At 43.1% G+C, this 9,310-nt stretch overlaps 1 protein-coding gene across 4 annotated transcripts in view; it reads right to left on the bottom strand.

Annotated features, from left to right (window-relative positions):
* Positions 1–9,171, bottom strand: part of KLHL8 (kelch like family member 8) — a 65,094-nt gene extending 55,923 nt beyond the window's left edge. For 3 of the 4 annotated variants that reach the window (XM_085899785.1, XM_085899784.1, XM_085899782.1), the window contains exon 1: positions 9,014–9,171. The gene's annotated coding sequence lies outside the window, so the exon portion shown is untranslated. Of the gene's footprint in view, positions 1–3,641; positions 3,893–9,013 lie in introns of all 4 variants that reach the window. The other variant, XM_085899783.1, reaches the window with a different exon arrangement.
* Between the last annotated feature and the right edge of the window lie 139 nt (positions 9,172–9,310).

Here is a 9,310-nt window from a genome sequence, read left to right on the forward strand (position 1 = left end):
ACGTAGCTCGGAGATGGCCTGTAAGAACAGGGCTTTACGGCTGGTTTTCGTTCGACGCATGAAGAAGACGGCACGATTCTCATGTTCGTGCTGAGACGAATTGGCTCACGTACCGAACAAGACACTGGCCATCAACTCTTGGTTGGGTCGTGAGAGACGGACCCCAAGCCTCGTGTATGTCACCGAAAGGGATGGTGCCATTCTTCAGAGTACCGCGTATCGGCAAGCGCAATAGACGAAGAAGCTGCATGACGGTCGGTGAGCCTTGGGGTTGAATACCACTCACGAATTGCCTGACGAACGGCTCAGCGCCATATTTTAGGGAGCGTCGACACGTGCAGGATGAAGCGCCTTGATTCCAAATTCCACAAAGACAATCTCTCGACCAAGTTAATTGCCAGAATAAATGGAGGACTTCCTTTTCTTTTAATTTCCCCTTATCTGTATTTAAGTCTGTGTGTTGAGGCGCCTCAATTTCAACTTTACTTTACCTCACGTATTATTGTCGCTTGTAAATTTTCATTAAATTCCGCGGGTATTTTAAATCGATGCGTCCGTGTATTTGTCGTGGGGTTCCAGTATAACCCCCCCATGCTGTGCTTTTACATGCCCCCGTCATCGCGCCCAACCCCTCCCACGCATGTGAGAATCTCTGAGGATCAACGTGTCTGCCTCCTTGGGAAAACCGCTCGGCTATCCGGGCTGGCAGTGTTAACCGCCTGTTCACCACAATATGGGACAGGGGTTTTAACCTTAACCGCCAGGACTGCAACAATATCTAAAAATAAATATCATTTTCTGTGTTCATCACCGGTCACACCAAAACTACTGGGCCAATTGTCACCAACCTTGGCACATGGACCAAGTTCAACCTCGTGGTGAATACGGGCTACCTGGTTTCATCTGTAGTCACGGAGGTTCGAGAGGGAAGGTCGACGAAAATTCGCCAAGTAAATATGTATCGTGGAGTGCCACCAGGTGATGATGGCAGAGCATATTACAAGTCAACTGTGGAGTTAACTTGCATTTTTGCACTGTACACATTCCCAGAGAGTCGGAAGCCCAAAAGCAAACCTCCATGAATCAGGGGAAATGGGGGGGGGGGGTCCAGACAGAGGGTAAGGGGTGGATGGTGGATGATGGCACCCCTGCTAGCACGAGCATTAACACACACACAGACCAACCTGTGTGCCCCATCAACAAGCATTAGTCTATGCACGTTCAACATCCCGTGGTGTATTTTTCTTTTTTGTGCAAAGAGTAGACAAGTCATCAACAGCAAGCACCCTGAACAACTTACAAATTCTTGCCACAGCCAGTAGAATGTCAGGCCTGGCCAGGCAGTTCATGAAAGACTTTTCGTGTAGTAGATAGTAGAAAAATCGTGAAAATTATGATACAAGCATCAAATTTTGCATTTCTGTTTTGCAGGGCTTTCTGATCAAATCTGCCTGATTGGCCATTTAAAAAAAAATAATAATAATAAATAAATAAAAAACCAATGTCACCCTCAGGGTGACCCGTATCTTGCCAAAAGGTGACCACGTGTGACTTCTTTAAGGTCACACTGGAGGTGAACAGAGCTGCTATCCACCAGGAGCAACTCCTTGAGGAATATCTGCCTACGAGAGATTCCGACGAGAATCGTTCTACAGAGTAACCATGAAAAATATGCATTTTCCTCATAACGTCATAATGTCTCAAGCTTGACATATCTAGAAAGCACTCATCGAGGTGTTCAATTTGAGGTACGACACGATATGGTTCCTAAAACTTGAAAATTTGACCTTGGGGTCAAATATGTTTGACCTCAGGCGCTAACCATGAAGGTCAAGGCCAATCGCCACCAAAAATTAATCAGCTGAGCGCCAGACCATGAACTATATTCCCATGAAGTTTGAAGACGATCTGATCAAAATTACTCAAAAAAAATAAGGGTTTCGTCGACTCCCCTGATTTGCGACAAAGTGACCTTGACCTTGACCTTCAAAATTGTGCACTGAAAGGGACCTCTATAGGCCTCTGATATGCGAAGTTACAAAAATTTCCAATGATAACTGCTCTGCAGAATTTTTTATACGTGATTACAGACAAACAAACAAACAAAAAAACAAAAAAAAAACAAAAAAAAAAAAAAACATACAAGCTGACTAGCATATCTTGCAAAAACTTCGTTTTGGCAAGATAAAAATTTGAAGTCATAGCTGGCTGAAATTCTTGAAGCGCAAGTGAACATCCCAGACAGAGAACTAAGGGGAGATTTAGTCATCATTGATGGCTCAGCACTTATCAATGCCCTACCTCCACGCACTTCAAAGATATTTGATGACTATGCTAAAGAAGACATCATCCCAAAGATGGAATCCTATGGTGCCAGGTACGAGAGGGTGGAAGTAGTGCTCGATGTGTACAAGAAGTCAAGTCTGAAGTCCGAGGCAAGGTCGAAAAGGGGGCAAGGAATCAGAAGAAGAGTGACAGGAATCAGTAAGACCCCAAGTAATTGGAGAAGCTTTCTTCGAGATGACAGCAACAAGACCAAGCCGTTTCACTTCCTTGCGGAAAAGATGTGTGAAGCACAGACGACAAGCACAGTCATTGTCACAAAAGGAGAAGATGCCATTAGCAACACAAGGAAGTCACTGGATGCTGTGTCTCCATGTTCAAGAAGTTGACACTCGAATATTTGTACACGCCAGGGATGCAACGACGGATGGTAGCAAGTCCATTATCATTAAGGCTAATGACACGGACGTACTAGTCATAGAAATATCTGTACTGCCATCCTTACAGGGACTAGGTCTTGAGAACATGTGGATTGCATTTGGCCAAGGAGCCAAGGCGCGATGGATTCCAGTCCATGAGGTAGTTTCTGCAATAGGGCCTGAGAAAGCTCGAGGGATCCCATACTTCCATGCGTTCACTGGATGTGACATCATGTCTGCCTTCCGCGGTAAAGGGAACAAGACTGCATGGCAGACTTGGAACGTCTTTGAAATATTCATCAATCTCAGCCAGCATCCAACATGGATTCGTGGATCTTGACTTTTTTGAAAATTTGGATTTTCAAATGGCCAATCAGGCAGATTTGATTAGAATCCCCTGGAGAACAAATGTGCCAAATTTGATGCTTGTATCATCATTCGCACAATTCCTCTAAAAAGATTGATGTTATCTGCCCCACTATTTGGCCAAAAATGTTCCCTGCCCCCCTTCACCCACAAAGATAAGAAATAATTGGTGGGATTCAAATATTAACAGTAGTGACCAAATCAAGCTTTTCAAGATTTCATGAATATTCTGTCCACAATTTAAATAGTTTCAATGAGCATCAAATATCTGCTGGTTTTTCAACATTGTCAATTTGAACTTTGGCTTTGTGACACAGCAATGTTTCTATTACTGGAAAGTGAAGATCCATACATCTTCACTTAATTCGACATTGCTGGTTGTGCAGAGCTGGTTGTCCTGAAAGATAAACCGAACGCTGATAACATCCAAAAGAAAATAATGGGACCATCCATCCGAGCTCTTCCACGAGCTTTGATCATGTATGTATGTATGTATGTATGTATGTATGTATGTATGTATGTATGTATGTAAAAAATAAATAAATAAACAAGCAGTCATAGACTGGTACTTACGAAATCATCAACTTGACCTCTGACCTTGTCTAATAAAAGCTGTCTCGAGAGAAGGTAGCGACGCAAACCAGAAGTTTCTATGATGATTCTGTACCAAACCATCAAAAATCTAAAGTTTTGGATGTTTGACCTCACTGTGACCTTGACCTTTGACCCATTGTGACCAAAATATAATCAGCGCTAGCCACCACCCTCCTGAATCATGTGGTGTAATTTGACATTGGTAGCTTCTTCCGTTCGAGTTATCGTGCCTACAAACAAACAAACAAACAGAAACGGAAGTCATCAATATACTTAAGAAATCTTTAGATTTCGTAAGTAATAAATAAATGGGACCATCCAGCCAAGCAAGATCTTCTCCAAGCTTTGACCATGTAAATAAATAAACAAACAAACAAACAAATAAATAAATAAAAGGGACCATCCATCCGAGCTCTTCCACGAGTTTTGATCATGAATGTATGCATGTATGTAAATAAATAAATAAATAAATAATGGGACCATCCATCCTCGGTCTTCTACAAGCTTTGACCATCAAAATAAACAAACAAACAAGCAGTCAGACTGGTACTTACAAAATCGTCAACTTGACCTCTGACCTTGTCTAATAAAAACTGTCTCTAGAGAAGGTAGCGACGCAAATCAGAAGTTTCTAAGATGATTCTGTACCAAACCATCAAAAAAATCGAATGTTTGACCTCACTGTGACCTTGGCCTTTGACCAAAATCTAATCAGCACTAGCCATCACCCTCCTGAATCACATGGTGTAATTTGACATTGGTAGCTTCTTCCGTTCGAGTTATCATGCCTACAAACAAACAAACAAACACACACAAAGAAACACAAACAGATGACGGAAGTCATCAATATACTTATGAAATATTTAGATTTTGTAAGTAATAAATAAATAAAAGGGACCATTCATCTGAGCTCTTCCACGAGCTTTGATCATGAATGTATGTTTGTATGGAAACAAACAAATAAATAAATAAATAATGGGACCATCCATCTTAGATCTTCTACAAGCTTTGACCATCGAAATAAACAAACAAACAAGCAGTCAAAGACTGGTACTTACAAAATCGTCAACTTGACCTCTGACCTTGTCAAATAAAAGCTGTCTCTAGAGAAGGTAGCGACGCAAACCAGAAGTTTCTACGATGATTCTGTACCAAACCATCAAAAATCGTAACGTCGACCGAAGCAAAAATCTCCATTTCTCCACGCAATTATTTAATATTATTTTATCAGTCACAAAACCAAAATATTCGGCCATCCACCAACAATCCTTACATAATCCGACGGCTTAGCGAGTCAGGCATGTGACGATAACCTTCATTGGGATAAAAAAAAAATTACTTTTAAACACCATCTTTATCGAAAACACCATCAGCGCGCACACGCAAAACCTTTACGTGGGTCAACGACGCGTCTGCTCGAGCGCACTGCATCATGGGACGACCCGTGACGCGCGAGTGAAATATTTTTATACAATCTTAAAACGTCTCCAAAACCTCCGATTTTTACCAGAATTTCGACAACCGAGTTTTAAGCGTCCCAAGCGATCGCAAAAACCGAAGACAAAATTAAAATCGAAGTTAAAACGAACTCGTAACATCGAGCGAAGCAAAAATACTCCATTTCTCCACATTAATTTACGGAATTATGCTTGACCTCTCTGTGCCCTTGACCTTTGACCGATTTTGACCAAAATCTAATCAGCGCTAGCCATCACCCTCCTGAATCACGTGGTGCAATTTGACATTGGTGGCTTCTTCCGTTCGAGTTATCGTGCCTACAAACAAACAAACAAACAAACAAACAAACGAAAGTCATCAATATACTTACGAAATCTTTAGATTTCGTAAGTAACAAACAATCAGTCATAGACTGGCACTTACGAAATCGGTAACTTGACCTCTGACCTTGTCTAATAAAAGCTGTCTTGAGAGAAGGTAGCGACACAAACCAGAAGTTTCTACGATGATTCTGTACCAAACCATCAAAAATCGTAACGTTGACCGAAGCAAAAATCTCCATTTCTCCACGCAATTATTTAATATTATTTTATCAAAGTCACAAAACCGTAATATTCGGCCATCCACCAACAATATATACATAATCCGATGGCTTCGCGAGTCAGGCATGCGACGATAACCTTTATTGGGATAAAAAATGACTTTTAAACACCATCAGCGAGCACACGGAAAACCTTTACGTGATCAACGACACCTCTGCTTGAGCGTGCTGCACCACGTGACGAGCTGTGACGCGGCGAGTGAAATATTTTTTATACAATCTTAAAACGTCTCCAAAACATCCGATTTTTATCAGAATTTTGACAACCGAGTTTTAAGCGTCCTCAGCGATCGCAAAAACTAAAGACAAAATTAAAATCGAAGTTAAAACGAACTCGTAACGTCGACCGAAGCAAAAATACTCCATTTCTCCACATGAATTTTCGGAATTATGTTTGACCTCACTGTGACCTTGACCCTTGACCGATTTTGACCAAAATCTAATCAGCGCTAGCCATCACCCTCCTGAATCACGTGGTGTAATTTGACATTGGTGGCTTCTTCCGTTCGAGTTATCGTGCCTACAAACAAACACACAAACGCACACACAAACAAACGAAATCTAAAGATTTCGTAAGTAATAACAGGACCATCCATCTGAGCTAGATCTTCAACAACAGTGGTTCCCAACCTTTTTCTGATAGAGTACCACTTGGAGGTCCCGAACCGTCGGCGCGTACCACCTGGTTCCAGAAAAACTCATTTCGATAAGATATCAATTTATTCACAAGTAGAACACACAAATGAACCAACTGTCAACAAAGAACAAAATTTAATGCGAGGGCTGCATCTGTTTCTTCTCCACCAGCTGGTCGATGCGGGGCATAACTTTGCTCACAGCACATCGAAAATCATGCCCGGGTGCAGCAAGACGGTTCCGGCTCTTTGACTTGATGGTCACCATGGCTGAGAACCCCTGCTTGCACTCCCACGTAGAGGGGAAAATCAGCAGCTGGGGAACAGCGTGACGGGCTAGTGTCGGGTACGAGGAGGCCATGGTCACCCAGAAGTTCATAGGAGAGCATTCCTTGTGCTTTGTCTTTGCTGTCTCGTCAGCCTGGATATCCATGAGCTCCTCTTGTTCCCCGGTCCCGACAGGCAGATCGCCTGGTTCAACGGAAAACGGATTGGTGATGTAGGCACAACATGTAATGTCTGGGAAGTAATGAATCAACTCAGTCTTGAGCAAAGAGGTGATGGACGATTTCTTGGGAAAATTCATCATTGGGCTCGCTCTCAAGGGTAGTCAGGAGTTCGAACATTCCATAGCGTTTGCTCTCCACGTTCTTGATCCAGAGGTCCAACTTCCAGACAAACGCTCCCAGCTTCGAGATGAAGTCTGAGACAGTGCAGTTGGGCCCTTGGAACGACAGGTTTAAGTCGTTGAAGACCCCAAAAATGTCCGAAAGGAAGGCCAACCTTGAGATAAACTCCTCGTCCTCCAGATCTTTTTGAAAATCGTGTTCTTTCTCCGTGAAGAATACGAAGAGTTCATCCCTCAGTTCAAAGAGACGCCTCGTCGTATTCCCCCAGGAGAGCCAGCGAACCTCTGTGTGGTAGAGGAGACAGGTGTGGTCGGAGCCGAGATCTTCACAGAGCAGTTTGAACAGGCGAGTATTCAGGGCGGATGTTTTGATGAAATGAACTATTTTGATTAAATCGGTTCAAGCTTGATAACAAATTCAGAGGGAGTACCTTAGTGCTAAGGGCGAATCTGTGTATGAAACAATGGACACTGGTGGTTTTAAAAAATTTTTTATTAAAGGTTGAGCTCGAAAGTGCTCGCGAACCACCTGGAAGGCCCTCGCGTACCACAGGTTGGGAACCACTGTTCTACATGCTTTGACCATGAAATAATAAACAAATAAATAAACAAGCCGGTAGGCGACATGGCTGCTCGCTCAAGATGGAAAGCTGGCCGACACGACTAGCCGATATTCACGTACATGCTACCAATCAATTTAGCACAATAAATATAATGATCACAGCCGTCTTGGTTTGCGCCCAGAAACCCGCCTTGTGAAATTTCAGGCGTTTCCAAAGAGACTCTAACAAATGGCAGCCCTGGTAATTCCATTAATCTATTCACTAAAATTTTTATTTTTTTTATATGATGCTGTAAGACATTCTCCTTGGGCACAAAAAAAAACAGGTCCCTCGGCGGTCCAGTTTCGGAGGTATTGATTTTTTTTGTATAGTCCACAATAAGTGTACGATGTACGATAAAGTATTTTAGCTGTTGCTAAGCAACGGAGGTGTGCATAGCGACCATTCATTTTTGTGTACATGTTAGCCACATTGTACACATTTCACCCAAGTTTCATCAAAATCAGACTCTTTCTCTCAGAGATATTCGCAATTAACCGTTTCTGAAATGTTCGACATGAACTCGCCCAAAACCTATCTCCTCCTACAAATATTTTTTGTTAGGGCTGCAAATTGGCATGAAGGGAGCGAGATAGATTGCGCACAGAACTCGAAGCTCCGATTATTTTTTAGATTTTTTTTCGATTTTTTTGACCACTTTAAAGGGCCGTTGCTATGCCATTGCTAGGGCCCGGGGTCCCATATTCGAAAGCACACGATTCCCAGAAATATTGGTCCTACCTACCAAATTTCATTGGAATCGGTTAGGTGGTTTAGCCCCTAGGCTTGACCAAAATTTCGCAGACAGACAGACAGACAGACAGATGGAAATGTCCAGAATAAAGGTGCTCCAAGAGCAACCAATAAATAACGGGACCATCCATCCTCACTCTTCCATGAGCTATCATGTATGTATGTAAATAAATAAATAAATAACGGGACCATCCATCCTTGATGTTCCACGAGCTTTGACCATGTAAGTAAATAAATAAATAAATCGGTAAATAACGGGAACTTCTGCTCACCCAGACGACCGCAAAGCATCTGAACAACAATTTATTTATTTTTTTCCTTCCAGTGGGAACCCCCTGGATCCCACTCCTCCTCCCACGGCAGCGTCGTTGTGATGTCTTCACCTGCTGGTTCCAAAGCTTCACAGCTACTCGGCCGATTCTGTGCTCCATAATACGAGACCGTTTAGACTTTAGACCCTCAACGTTCAAGCTCGGATCGGTTCCTTCTATAGGAGGACCGTGGAAGAGCAACAATAAAGAAACCTCTCGTCGTGCCTTTGAAAAACGAGTCAATGAGTTCGGGATCGAAGGAAACATCGATTACATGACTAAAGGAGAGAGAGAGGGAGAGAAACTGTGGATATTTTAAACAGTAAAAGTTAAATAAATCACAACAAGCGACATTTGATTAACCTGCTCCCAAGTGAGCACCACCGCCCAGGATCACCGACGCCTCGCCAGCTCGAACAGCGAGAGAAACCCCCCACAGGAAACTCTGATTGGGGGGGGGGGGGAGGGCCGTAAATAATGTTGCAGTCCCCGCCCATCTATCGACCACGTGACGCAACGCCGGCCACTGATAACTCAAACTGCCCAGCTCCCCCACCCCGCCCATCCATCGACCACGTGACGCACGGCCGGCCACACAACTATAACTGCCCAGGCCCCGCCCATTAATATAGCACGTGACGCACGGCCGGCCATTGAGAA

The sequence above is a fragment of the Eptatretus burgeri genome, chromosome 10 (assembly GCF_056783735.1).
Source record: "Eptatretus burgeri isolate ZD-2024b chromosome 10, Ebu_testis_v1, whole genome shotgun sequence".
Taxonomy (NCBI): Eukaryota; Metazoa; Chordata; class Myxini; order Myxiniformes; family Myxinidae; genus Eptatretus; species Eptatretus burgeri.